The following is a 15,013-nucleotide window of genomic DNA, read 5'->3' as shown; positions in this document are numbered from 1 at the left end:
AACTGAACGCCATCTGTACTGTCACTATCGGCAGTGTTTTAATTTTCGTCACAAACAGGACCTACAAATTTGCTTTACAAAAAAAAAATATCAAAAACTGAAAAGGCAAAGAAAGGGTATGCGTACTATTTTTTTTGGGGGGGGGGGAGCCCACTCCTGAAGACTCGCCCTAGCCCGGCACACAGGAGGAGGGCAAAGTCTTTAGCAAAAGGGTGTTAAAGACCTGAAAGCCCAGGAACAAAGGACCGGCGATGTGTGAATGGGACCGTATGGGGGCCATTTGGCACAGCAGCGGCTGCTTTAGCCGTGGAGGATTTCCCTGGGAGCGACTCACTAAGCATTTTCATTCCTTTGAAACATAGAACTTATTTGAGATGGACTTGAAGGGGGGGGGGGTTGCTGATTTGGAGGGAACCATCTCACAGTGTGCTGAATTCGGTGAAGTTTCCTTTTTGCAAAGGTTTCTGAGAGAAATCCTCACAGGATTTTTAAATTCAAAAGAAACTTTAAAAAAAAACCTTGCTCTTTCTTTTTGCAGACATTTCTCCGGCACAGGAAACCCTCAGAGGAGAAACTCTCCGTCCCGCAGAAGAAACAACCCGTCTCCTCGGGGGACCAGAGACCAGACCCTGGTTTCAAGTCATCCGTCTTGTCATCCTGCGGCCTGTCGACTGATGGAACGGGCTTGCAATTGATTAATCGCCTCCCTTTTAATCGATTACATTGGACCCGCTTGCCGTCTTATTGCCAAGACGTGGCTTTTTGTAGAAGAAGATGAAGACCCACTTTGTAATTTAAGGACCAAAAAGGGATCCCGAAGGAAAGGCTGTCTTTAACATTTCCGGGCTGAACGATACCGATTATTTAATTCTGTGAAAAATCACGTTTCCGCCTCATCTGGCCCCCGAGGCGGCTGGCTGGCGGCAAGCGACAAACAGCTCCCCAAATGCATAGACTGGAGCTGCTAAATGAAGAAACGGTTTCAACGGACGAATGCACATTTCCTGCAGCTAGAAATGCAGTCAATTTGGAAAAGGTCTAACCCCAAAAAAAGTTGTCACAGGAGATGGTTTTGCAGGTGGGAAGAAGAAGGACAGAACGAGAATAATCCCACAATCAGAATAACACGTCAAAACACTAATACCCTGTTTCCCCGAATATAAGACATCCCCGGAAAATAAGACGTAGTAGAGGTTTTGCTGAAGTGCGAAATATAAGGCATCCCCCGAAAGTAAGACGTAGCAAAGTTTTTGTTTGGAAGCATTCCTGACGAACAGAACACGGAAATATAAGACATCCCCTGAAAATAAGACATAGCGCATCTTTGGGAGCAAAAATTAATATAAGACACTGTCTTATATTCGGGGAAACATGGTAGTGTTGGCTGTAGGGAGGGGGGCTTCCAATCCATGGCTCTATCATTTGAAATGTTCCCCTTCCCCAATTAAAACTGGCGTCCATTGATCTATCAGCTAGGCGTCTTCCACCTTTTTTCGACCGGGCAAACATGGCGAAAAGTTGTGTGATGTCAGAGTCACGTGACAGGAAAAGGGGGGCACCAGAGTTATGACCTCATTGGTATTAAGGCCCAGACAGTGGTCTGCAAACCCAGAGAGACACGGAAACACATCCTGAACAAGCTGAGGGTTAGAGCCAGCAAATAATCCTTTCAGTCTGTTCAGTGACTTTGCCTCACCATCGTGTCTACAGCGTGACATCATTTCCGGGGCAAAACCAGGGCAGAACTGTCACATCACTGTGTTGGTGGTGTGATGTCACTTCCGGCTTGGCCCCGGAAATGACATCACACTATCAGCGCAACATTGATTTTTGGCTCGTGCCCCCCCCGTCCTCGTTGCTTTACCTAGCAGTGGTGGAGGTCAGGGGCTACCACTGGGGGGGGGGGCTATCCCTATAGAGGGAGTCCCAGCGGCCCTGCTCAGCATTTACTGAAAAAGAAGTGCCTTCTACGCACGTGTACATGCAGCAGGGTCTTTAAAAACAGTTTTTAATTGTTTGTTTATTTTTTCAATTTATATCCAGCCCTGTCCTCTACAGGGGGGCTTTCACGAGCCATCTGATCCATGACCTGAAAACCACTATCTGATCATCTACTACATAAGAACATAAGAACTAGCCTGCTGGATCAGACCAGAGTCCATCTAGTCCAGCACTCTGCTACTCGCAGTGGCCCACCAGGTGCCTTTGGGAGCTCACCTGCAGGATGTGAAAGCAATGGCCTTCTGCTGCTGCTGCTCCTGAGCACCTGGTCTGCTAAGGCATTTGCAATCTCAGATCCAGGAGGATCAAGATTGGTAGCCATAGATCGACTTCTCCTCTCCATAAATCTGTCCAAGCCCTTTTTAAAGCTATCCAGGTGAGTGGCCATCATCACCTCCTGTGGCAGCATATTCCAAACACCACACGTTGCGTGAAGAAGTGTTATTTTTATTAGTCCTAATTCTTCCCCCCCAGCATTTTCAGTGAATGCCCCCCTGGTTCTAGTATTGTGAGAAAGAGAGAAAAATTTCTCTCTGTCAACATTTTCTACCCCATGCATAATTTTATAGACTTCAGTCATATCCCCCCTCGGACGTCTCCTCTCTAAACTAAATTAAAGCTTGCAAGAAAAAAAGTACCAATATGCTTTGAGCATGTGCAGAGTGCCCTCCTGCTGCTCGAGCAAAGGTAGGTTGGGGGGTGTAGGAGAGATAAGAGTAGCTCCAGCTCTTTCCCGCCTCCCCCCCCGCCCACCCCGCAGGCCCTGGACAGCACTATTGGGTTGGCAAAATTCATCAAACATAGCCTGGATTGTACATCCTATGCCCGTGGTGGCGAACCTTTGGCGCTCCAGATGTTATGGACGACAAGTTCCATCAGCCCCTACCAGCATGGCCAATTGGCCGTGCTGGCAGGGGCTGATGGGAATTGTAGTCCATAACATCTGGAGTGCCAAAGGTTAGCCACCACTATGCAGTATTACTGGGTTCCATGAATTTCTGTGGTACAGCTTGGGTCTTTTTCATACATAGTGGAAGTATTTCTTTCTTCTCCTTCTGCATAACTTCCATTCTTTCTCGGTTATTTCCTTCCTTTGGGTGTTTTTTTGGCGACTTTCTTTCTGAGTGCCGCTCTGCAGCATATTTTTTAATAGATCCATGTGGAACAGTTTAGGCTTTGCATACGGAGGTCTCTTTAGTAAACGCTCCTCTCCGAAGAAGCAAAGATGCCTTCGCAGCGTAGAAATGGGATGGAGCTTCATCCGTCTTCTGGAGGGGGGGAAATTCCCTGGTGAGTCGAGCTCTGTTGGTTCCTGGCTAGCAAAAAAACCCAAGGTGCGAATGATATATATTGCAATCTGACTGTGACCGTTGGGTTGACTTTTTCACCGGCCCTGCAAATTCTCTCTCGAAGACTAAAAGGAGTCAGGATTGGATGGAGTTTGAACCCAGAGCCCGCAAGTAGCATCCCACAGGGTGAGCTGCAGCTGGAACAGCAGATGTGCCAACTAACGCATAATTGGCTACCTGTGTGGACACAAGCGGCCCTGTCCTGTTATCAATTCTTTGGTAAAACCAGGCTTGATAACTGTCGTGTTGTACATGAGGCTACCCTTGAAGACTGTTCGAAATACTTCGGCTGGTCCAGAATGCAGAAAGCACCTTAATGACCTGGATTGGCCATTGGAAATATCTCCCCGGTACTGAAAGAGCGTCACCAGCTTCCAAACACAATTCAAAAGGCCCACTTGATCCTATAAGGCCATACATGGTCTGATACCAGGATATCTGAAGACCAGGTTCCTCTTGAACCTGCCTGAGAACAAGGGTCCCTTCTGCACATGCAGAATAATGCACTTCCAATCCACTTTCAATGCACTTTGAGGCTGTGCGGAATAGCAAAATCCACTTGAAGAAGAAGAAGAAGAGTTTGGATTTATATTCCCCCTTTCTCTCCTGTAGGAGACTCAAAGGGGCTTACAATCTCCTTGCCCTTCCCCCCTCACAACAAACACCCTGTGAGGTAGGTGGGGCTGAGAGAGCTCCGAGAAGCTGTGACTAGCCTAAGGTCACCCAGCTGGCATATGTGGGAGTGCACAGGCTAATCTGAATTCCCCAGACAAGCCTCCACAGCTCAGGCGGCAGAGCTGGGAATCAAACCCGGTTCCTCCAGATTAGATACACGAGCTCTTAACCTCCACTTTGAGTCTCCTGCAGGAAAGAAAGGGGGATATAAATCCAAACTCCTCCTCCTCCTCCCCCTCCTCCTCCTCCTCCTCCTCCTCCTCCTCCTCCTCCTCCTCTTCTTCTTCTTCTTCTTCTTCTTCTTCTTCTTCTTCTTCTTCTTCTTCTTCTTCTTCTTCTTCTTCTTCTTCTTCTTCTTCTTCTTTAGGAATTCAACACCTTTCCCAGTGCATTTGGGTCCAGGAATCCTGAGGAGATTCCCATTCCTTCCTTCCCAAGGAGATTTCCTTCGCTTCTGATGATCTTTGGCCTCTGATAAGATCTGACCCCCTCCTGACCCCCTTGTGTGTCCCCCCCCCACATAAAAAGGCCCCTTTCCTATAAACAGAACAACAACCTCTGGACGGCAAAAGCCCCCTCCATCTGTGGCTCGCCACAACAAAAGCCACTTGGCCGAGCCTTACAAAAATAAACGGGGAGGACAAGGGGGGGGGGGTCTCAAGGGCTTGCCAAAAAAGCAGTTGTGAAGTGGGGAGGAATGGAAAGTGAGAGGGAGAGAGAGGGGTGTTTGGCCGGCTCTTGTCAAGAGGCGGCATTGATGCATTTTGTCAAAAAGCTTGGGAGAAAGGGGCCAATATCCACACCTCTTCAAACCAAAGTGGGCTCGCAGCTGATCGACCACTCTGGTATATATGGAGGGGCGGGAGAAAGATAGTGGACATCCTTTTCCTGAGGAGGAGTCCCAGCCATTTGGAGGGATTTGGAGGGATTTACTCAGAAGTCTGCAAATTGTAGTCTCAACTATTTAGAAGAAGAAGAAGAGTTTGGATTTATATCCCCCCTTCTCTCAGGTTGCAGGCCCCTGGTTTAGGATTTCAGGGTGCGTTTCCTAACCTTCACCCAAGTTCAGCTGCATGAAGAAGAAGAGGAAGAGGAAGAGGAAGAAAGAAGAAGAAGAAGAGGAGGAGGAGGAGGAGGAGGAGGAGGAGTTTGGATTTATATCCCCCCTTTCTCTCCTGCAGGAGACTCAAAGGGGCTGACAATCTCCTTGCCCTTCCCTCCCTCACAACAAACACCCTGTGAGGTAGGTGGGGCTGAGAGAGCTCCGAGAAGCTGTGACTAGCCCAAGGTCACCCAGCTGGCGTGTGTGGGAGTGCACAGGCTAATCTGAATTCCCCAGAGAAGCCTCCAGAGCTCAGGCGGCAGAGCTGGGAATCAAACCCGGTTCCTCCAGATTAAATACACGAGCTCTTAACCTCCTACGCCACTGCTATTGAGTTTATTTCACTTATATCCCACTTGCCTCCCCCAAAGTAGAGGTGTAGCTGGGCAGGAGTGTGCCTAGGGCGTACTCCATGTTTTCTTCCCCCCTCCTGGCCGCCCTTCCCCCCACGATTTCCTTTTTTAGCCTTTGCTAAATATGCAAATTTAGGAAAGGCTCATGGGCTTTGGAGGCAGGAGGGGGCGGGGCTTGGTGGCTGTGGCACCTACCATTTGATCCTGTGCAGGGGGCGCGGGGCGGCGCCCCCCCCCCCACATAACCACAAAACATGCACCCGGGGACATGTGTGACCCCACGTCCCCAGGCAGATACGCCACTGGGGTTTGGTGCCAAAGAAGCCAATCCTCCAAACCAGCCGTTTTCTCCAGGTGAACTGATCTCTGTTGTCTGGAGGTCAGTTGTAATACTGGGAGATCTCTAGGCCGCATGAGGAGGTTGGCAACTCTACCTTCCAGCAAGCTTCCATGACAGTGTAGGGTTTTGAACCTGGTTCTCCCAGATCCTAGTCTGATACTCTCATCGCTAAGGCATATTATACAGGGGCAAGGGCAGAGGTGGGATCCAGCAGGTTCTCACCAGTTCCCGAGAGTGGGTTACTCATGATTTGTGCGTGCCGAGAGGGGGTTACTAATTGGGTCTGCTTTTTCGTTAGAAATTCCATTCGGTCCCAAAATCATAAAGGTCCTGTTGTTTCCTATGTGGCTGGTTAGCGAAGGTAGAAAACTGGATCATTCTCCCTGTTGGGCTGTTTTAAAAACATGTTTTAGAAATATGGCGAAGTTCCTTGTTTAAGGAAAGTATCCTTCTTTGGATTTCTAGAAACAAAATCAAGTATTTGAAAGTATTAAATATTTGACAGGCAGTCAATTAGAGGAGAAGTAGTTGTTTCTGTTGGCAGTAGACGATAGGACTTGCTATAATGAGTATAATTATGGACAGAAAGATACCAGCTGGAAATTAGGAACTTTTTTTTACAGTAAGAGTTTTTTGCAGTAACAGAGAAATTATTAATGCCCCGCCCTCGGAATGCCCGGCCACGCCCCCGTCGTGCCCCGCCCTGCCTCATTGGTGCTACGCCACTGTTTGAATCCCACCACCATGGGAACCTGTTACTAAAATTTTTGGATCCCACCACCTGGCAAGGGGTTAGACGTTCCGGTGCAGATGGCCCCAGTTCTCCCAAGTCACCTACACTGGGGCTTGTTCTGAACTGATAAAGGCCCAAGTCAAACAAAAATGTATTACGGGCTTGTGGGGGACATCTTGATTCTTTGCGGAAAAGCAGGATATAATATTTTGACAAATGCCAGTGAGCACAACCAGGAAATGGCCACTTCAGGAGGCGAAGCCCCGGTCAAAATGTTGGGGAGTGAAGTTATATATAACTCTAATAGTAACGCTTCAACTTAATGCTGATGCTGTCTTAAACAGCAAAAGAAAAATCTTTTCTGCACAAACCAAATAAAACGTTTTGAGGCAGGAAATAAACATTTACTCAGTGGTGGGATCCAAAAATTTTAGTAACAGGTTCACATGGGGGTGGGATTCAAACTGTGGCGTAGCGCCAATGGGGCTGGGCGGGGCACAACGGGGGCGTGGCCGGGCATTCCGGGGGCGGGGCATTCCTGGGCGGGGCTGTGGCAAGGATGCAGCCGCTGCGCTGGTCCTTGGGCGGGAAACGAATGCACGCAGGCGCAGGCTGCCACGCACGCCGGTGCACCTCCTGCTAGACTGCTTCAAGTTCTGCGCGCTACTGCTGAGAGGAGGGGCGTAACTAAGGCCAAAATCACATGGCAAAATCACCAATTAGGATCCCCCTCTCGGCACACACAAATAATTAGTAACCTACTCTCGGGAACCTGTGAGAACCTGCTGGATCCCACCTCTGATCGTGTTCAAGGGGAAATAAACACACAGGTATCTGTACCCTTTCACAATAAAATCAAATAAAGGTTCTCCCCCTATCTTTGGTTCTGAGAGCAGACTTTTAAAGGGAAATTGGCAATGGAACTTCGACTGACTGTGAACTTGCCCAAAAATGAGGGAAACCAGAATCTCTAGGAAACAATAAACTGGGGAAAAGGCCAACCTGTGCCGCCCTTGGCGTTCGAAAATTAAAAACTTTGTTGCAAACTGTCAAGTGTTTTCACTTTCCTCCTCTTCCCAGGCGTTTATGGCATTTTAAAAGTCTTCCTGTCTTCCAAAACTCCCACTGGGGTGTCGTTCCCCCCTCCCTTCATCCTACTGAGACAAAAAAAAACCCGGCAAGTTGCAAAAGGCAGAGGCCTGGTCTCCATTTATCCGCTGTTTCTTGTGGCATAAAACCTCAGTGTTTTGAAATAATTCAATAACTCTTTTGCAAAAGAATAGAAAGCACATTCTTCCCTGCTTCCCCAACCTACTCCTTGCACATTTACACATCTCTGTCCCCGCCCCTAAAGTGAGATTTTTAATTACAAGCTGTTCCTAAACCTTTGGGCGAGACAGTGGTTTTCCCAGGATGCCCAGCTGGGACTCTCCGGTGCAAAGATCAGAAAAGACGGTCCTGACGAGAGACCGTGCCATCCGAAGAAACCAATGTCTGCCTGCTTTGCGTGGCTGCAGGAGATAACCGGGTATGTTTTGACGCCTGGCTCAAATGGGGGAATCGGTGAGGTCCAGTAGACCCACAACCGGAGTAAACAAGGCAAAAGTTGTCAACCTCCAGAACAGGGGTCTGCAACCTGCGGCTCTCCAGATGTTCATGGACTACAATTCCCATCAGCCCCCGCCAGCATGGCCAATTTGGCCATGCTGGCAGGGGCTGATGGGAATTGTAGTCCCTGAACATCTGGAGAGCCACAGGTTGCAGACCCCCTGCTGTAGATAAATCAGCTGTCCTGGCACAGGCAATGGTGAAAGGTAAACTCAATGGCAATTTTGTTTTCTTTCCGGTTTGTTTTCACAGCCCGTGGGGCGGGGGGGGGGGGTAGTTAACCGACTGGGGACTATGACCGGGGATTCCTTGATGTGCTGCCCTGCTTGAGCTAAAAAGACCTTTTGGAATTGGGGGGGGGGCAAATTTTTCCCGTTGTCTGCTTTGCAAAACGAGGGTCCTCGGTTGAATTCCCCACCATCCGGGCAAAGTGGCCTGACTCCGGAGAAGACTTTCGTTCATTTGTGAGCACCCTGCCAAGCACACGTATTTGCACATGATTCTCAGCCATGCGCCTGGCCCTCGGACTGGGCGTCGTTTGACTGGTGTCTCTGGGACGGCTTCAAAATAATGTAACAGCTTGCACGTTTGGGCCAGCTCCAGCTGTGATAGCTGACTGGCAGCGAGGATGGTATTAGACAGGGAAAATATCTCAAGAAGCATTTTTTTTCCAGCAAAGTTTTTTTTAAAGAAAAGGATTAGTTACTGCCGCTTTCAGCTTTTGAGAGGAGGGGTAGGTAGACAAAAGGGATAGGGGTGGTTTCAGCACCTCATACAGCTGAACTTGGGTGAAGGTTAGGAAACGCACCCTGAAATCCTAAACCAGGGGTCTGCAACCTGAGGCTCTCCAGATGTTCATGGGGCTGAGAGAGCTCCGAGAAGCTGTGACTAGCCCAAGGTCACCCAGCTGGCGTGTGTTGGAGTGCGCAGGCTAATCTGAATTCCCCAGATAAGCCTCCACAGCTCAAGAGGCAGAGCTGGGAATCAAACCCAGTTCCTCCAGATCAGAGTGCACCTGCTCTTAACCACTACGCCACTGCTGCTCCATTTATTTATTTTTCCTATTCCTATCCTGCCCTATCCCCCTCCTCCCTACCCCTCTCACAACAAACACCCTGTGAGGTGGGTGGGGCTGAGAGAGCTCCGAGAAGCTGTGACTAGCCCAAGGTCACCCAGCTGGCGCAGTGTGGGAGGCAAGCAGGGCTATTCTGGAATTCTGTGATAAGCCTCCCACAGCCTGCTGGGCACAGCGTGGAATCAAACCCGGTTCCTCCAGATCAGAGTGCACCTGCTCTTAGTCACTGCTCTTAGCCACTACGCCACTGAACAGAAAACTGTGGGTAAAACCTACTGCAAACCAAACAGCTGCAGGTTAAGAACTGCATGGATAAATGGCCTGGGATAAAAAGAATCAAAAGTTTTCCATTCCTACCCATGTCTGAAAATGTTTGCTCTTTTATGCTTTTACTCTTGAAAAATTTATGTTTTTAGTCTCGAAACCTCATACCCCGAAAATCTTGCTGGTTGCTAAGGTGCTGCTGGACTTGAATCTAGCTGTTTTTAAATAATCTCCTTTGAAAAAGGAATGCCCTCCCTCGTGGTCCTGCTGGAGGCAAACTCCCAACCTTTTACCTTTTGAAAAAAACTTTTGAACTTTCAGCTTCGCCGTGACTTATATCTTCCCACTCGCATGCCTCCACCTAAGACTCTTTCTCCTCCAACTTCACCCTCTTGGGTTTTATTTATTTATGGTCCATCTTTCCAGTTAGGACTCAAGGTAGAGCAGCAGTGATGGAGGGGAGGTTGGCAGAGCTGTTTCTCCCATGCATCTAATCTGAGGGAGTGGTCCTGAGCTTGACTCCCAAATGCTCTGCCTTTGAGCTTCTGTGAAGGCTCTCTCTGTGGGACTCTAGATTAGCTTGCACACTCCCACACGCCAGCTGGGTGACCTTTGGGCTAGGGTCACAGCCTTCTGGAGCTCTCTCAGGCCCCACCTACCACTGCCACAGGGGTGCTTCTTGTTGTGAGGGGGAAGGGCAAGGAGAGACTGTCAGCCCCTTTGAGTCTCCTGCAGGAGAGAAAGGGGGATATAAATCCACAAACTCTTCTTCTTCTCATACCCCGAAAATCTTGCTGGTTGCTAAGGTGCTGCTGGACTTGAATCTAGCTGTTTTTTGGAATTAGACCTCTTTGAAAAGGAATGCCCTCCTCGTGTCCTGAGGCAAACTCCCCAACCTTACCTTTGAAAACTTTTGAACTTTCAGCTTCGCCGTGACTTATATCTTCCCACTCGCATGCCTCCACCTAAGACTATTTCTCCTCCAACTTCACCCTCTTGGGTTTTATTTATTTATGGTCCATCTTTCCAGTTAGGACTCAAGGTAGGAGCAGCAGTGGCGTAGGAGGTTAAGAGCTCATGTATCTAATCTGGAGGAACCGGGTTTGACTCCCAGCTCTGCCGCCTGAGCTGTGAAGGCTTCTCTGGGGAATTCAGATTAGCTTGCACACTCCCACACACGCCAGCTGGGTGACCTTGGGCTAGTCACAGCTTCTCGGAGCTCTCTCAGCCCCACCTACCTCACAGGGTGTTTGTTGTGAGGGGGGAAGGGCAAGGAGATTGTCAGCCCCTTTGAGTCTCCTGCAGGAGAGAAAGGGGGGATATAAATCCAAACTCTTCTTCTTCTTCTAGATTATGAAGGGTAAATCAATATAATCAACAGGATGGGCCATTCCATCAACAATGAAAATAGAATTAGGATTGTAGAAATCTGCAACCCAAATTAAGAACCATGCAGTGGTAAATAGCAGAGACGAAAACAGCCTGGCCAAGGTCAAAAAAACAAAACGCAAGCACAGGCAAGGAACAAGGAGGCACACAAAATAAATACAGTATATTATAACAATTGTATTAGTGACTTCATACTGTGGTTCTGTAAAGAGACATATCAAACAACTAAGTATCCATGTATCTGTTCATTCATAAATATATAAGATAGTCCATAATATATAATGATGGTCAAACTCTCAATGAGAAGCAAATTCCTCAAGAGTCTCTCTTAACTATCTCCAAACCGACAGGTGGAGATGATTCAGGTGTAATTAATGGAGGAATTCCGCAGCGCTTCTCATTGAGAGTTTAATTTCTTCTTCTTCTTCTTCTTCTTCTTCTTCTTCTTCTTCTTCTTCTTCTTCTTCTTCTTCTTCTTCTTCTTCTTCTTCCTGCTCCTCTTTGAAACATGCTCTGTTTTTGACAGAAGGGCGGAACAGCTCCCTTCCTCTATGCGCATGGCTACCAATCACTTTTGACACCTGCTGATATCATAAACTTAGCAGGGCTCGAATTTGTAAAGTGGACCGTTTGGTTTGGAACTGCGCATGCACGCACGCACGCACACACACACACACTGCAAATTTTGCTTCTGGTTGCACAGTTTAAAGAAAAAAACTCCTCCTTTGCCCAGTTCCAGGGTGACCTGGGGGGGCGGTGCAGAATTTTGTCCAAGCTCACCTATCCCACAACTTTCCCGCAGTGAACAGAAAGACAGCCCCATAATCCCCATAGCTGCAGCGACACACCATCCGTCTCTTGGTTAGCCTCATTGATCCCCTGTTCTCCCTTGCTTCTCCGGTCTCCCCAGCTAAGTTTGCTTGGAGGCTCCTTGGGGCGGAGGCCTGTATCTGGCAGACTGATGAGCGAGGTTGGGATACAGGAGTGACAAGGGAACTCCGCGGGACTTACTTCAAAGTTGCGCTTAAGAACAGGAAAGAGGAAAGAGGAGCTGAGGTCACAGATATCATGATGGGAAAAATGTTTGATCCTGAAATTCCATCCCCGTGTCCCCCCCACCCCCTTGTCTCCCAAAACCGCCTTGTTCTCCAAGGAAGGTGATTATCACTGCCGGGCCTCCGCTTGATCTATTTACCATACTGAAGACAGAAGCCTTTGAACTTTTATTATCCAATGCCAAAGCTCACTCTTCCTCTCTCGGAATCCATTACTTAAAATACTCCCAGGTCCGTCCTCCGAAGACTGACTTACGTTAAGGGAGAGGGGTGTTTGTGTGTGACGGCTTAATAATTCCCAATTATCTGGAGCCTTGCTCTCTCTCTCTTTTTATATGGCACTTTAATCAATATTATCCACACGCACACGCACGCGCACACGCACACACACACAGACCCCACTTCCAATAATATACAGCTAGCAGAGAAATGAGCTGAAGTTTGGAACTTGTTCTTTATTGCTAATTTGGTTCTCAGTTGTCCTGTAGCAGAATCCTGTTTACATAACAATTCTGAAGGCCGGGTGTCAAGCATGTCGTCTGGGGGCTGGATCCAGGCTCTTGAAGGGGCTTATCTGGCAGTGGTGTAGCTAGGGCAGGGGTCTGCAACCTGTGGCTCTCCAGATGTCCATGGACTACCATTCCCATCATCCCCTGCCAGCATGGGGGCTGGAGATCTCTCAGAATTACAACTGATCTCCCAGACAACAGTCTGGGGAAACGGCTGCATTGACTCAGTGGCGTTAGACCCTGCTGAGCTTCCTTCCCTTCCCAAATTCCATCCTCTGAGGGCTCTACCCGTTTGCTTCCCCCACCCCCACCTCGGCCTCCCCCTCTTCCATCTCCCACCCTCTTTCCTTCAGTGGCTTTAGTACATTATTTTAATGAACTGCCGCCATCAGCGGTTGAAAGAGGTTTATGTGTTGTTTTAAATGTTGTTTCAAATTCATTTTATTGCTCTATGTCACAGGTGTCAAACTCGCGGCCCTCCAGATGTTACGGACTACAGTTCCCATCATGCTGGCAGGGGATGATGGGAACTGCAGTCCATAACATCTGGAGGGCCGCGAGTTTGACACCTATCTGTGTAAACTGTGGCCAGCCGTGAGGAGGAGAGCAGCATATAAAACCAACGAAACAAAAGCAAACTAAAAACACCTTCAGGAATTTCCTGACTGAAAATGGGTAACTCTGCATTGAAACTAGAGCATGGCTGAATACATTCAAGTATTGGATTAAAATATGTTTCAACTCTGATGAGCGCAGTTTAATATATACTGCGCGCCTAGACCTATTTGCCTCAGAATGGTTTCAATTACTCAAATCAAACATTTACTCTCTAGGGCTCCTTCCGCACAGGCAAAATAATGCGTTTTCAAACCACTTTCACAACTGTTTGCAAGTGGATTTTGCTATTCCGCACAGCTTCAAAGAGCACTGAAAGCAGTTTGAAACTGCATTATTCTGCATGTGCGGAATGTGCTTAGGTTTACTATTTGAAGATCTTTGTATGTTGTCACCCAGAGAGATATCCCAAACCTTAAAAAGCAAAGTTTTAGAACAGGAACACTGTATCTTATTGGGGCAAGCAAAGAAACCGTGCTCACTCCTTCCTGTCGGAATAGTACCTAAACAGGGGCATATAGCAAAATATCTCGAATTATTAACTGAACCCCAACAGAGATGGATTCTTACAAGGGCCAGATGCAATACTTTCCCATCTGCCATTTCGAAGGGTCACTACTTATCTATCCCTCTCCAGGATTGGGTCTGTCCACGCTGTAAAAAAGAGGAGACTCTTGCTCACATTATACTCAGTGGTGGGATCCAAAAATTTTAGTAACAGGTTCCCATGGTGGTGGGATTCAAACTGTGGCGTAGCACCAATGGGGCTGGGCGGGGCACGACGGGAGCGTGGCGGGGCATTCTGGGGGCGGGGTATTCCTGGGTGTAAATGCGTGCAAGAGGTAACGCAGCTGCTGCGCCGGTCCTTGGGTGGGAAACGAATGCACGCAGGCGCAGGCTGCCACACACGCCGGTGCACCTCCTGCTAGACTGCTTCAAGTTCTGCACGCTACTGCTGAGAGGCGGGACATAACTAAGGCAAAAACCACGTGGCAAAATCACCCATTAGTCACCCCCTCTCGGCACACACAAATCATTAGTAACCTACTCTCGGGAACCTGTGAGAACCTGCTGGATCCCACCTCTGATTATACTCAACTGTCCGAGATATGTGGGTATTAGGAATTTCTCTCCTTGGCTGGCCCCAGACAAATCTGAAAGAGACTCTGACAATTCTGTTGTGGGGCTTCTGTTAAACAACGCAAACGTGATGCTCTTGGAAAAAGCAGCAAAATTTATTTTACAAGTGACCGAACTTTCTAAGTAATGTCGAATGCTAGATACAGTTTCTCTGTGTTTTGACCATATTCTTGCTTTGTACATTACAAATGTCTGGTAACGTTCCAGAGCTTATTTTACATGCCTAATAAAGGTGTGGGCGGGGGGTTGGTTCCCTGCAAGACAGTTCCTTTTTCTCTCTTTTAACAAATTTTTGTTCGTGGAACGTGCGAAGCTCCACAAGTTCAGCCAATCGGATTGCAGGAAGATCGGCATGGCTGCGAGGGTTCGTCTCTGTAGGCCTTCACAGCTATTCGTGCATTAACTTTTTTTTTTTTTAAAAAAAGAGAACTGTTCCCGTGCGACAGCGCAAAAGCAACCCAAATTGTTTCCGTGGGCTCAAATCGCTTCCTGGATGTGTAAATGGCACACGCATGGATGGGGAAAAGGAAAACGGGTTCATTTATAATGACTGCAACTTGTTATAAATACGCTGTGCGGAATCCACCGTTGATCAGCATTGCCTACTCGGACCGGCAGCTGCTCTCAGGGTGAGGTTTTTCACATCTCCTACTACCTGGTCCTTTCAGATGCTGGGAACTGGACCTGGAATCATGCGCCCAGAACCAGACCACCTCCCCGATAAAAAAGAAGATGACAACAAAAATAGGCCACATCTCCAGCTTCCTGGTTGATCTTGGGCAGGGGCTGATGGGAATTGTAGTCC

Source organism: Sphaerodactylus townsendi, linkage group LG06 (assembly GCF_021028975.2).
Source record: "Sphaerodactylus townsendi isolate TG3544 linkage group LG06, MPM_Stown_v2.3, whole genome shotgun sequence".
In the NCBI taxonomy this organism is placed as follows: Eukaryota; Metazoa; Chordata; class Lepidosauria; order Squamata; family Sphaerodactylidae; genus Sphaerodactylus; species Sphaerodactylus townsendi.
This window is presented reverse-complemented; position numbering follows the sequence as displayed.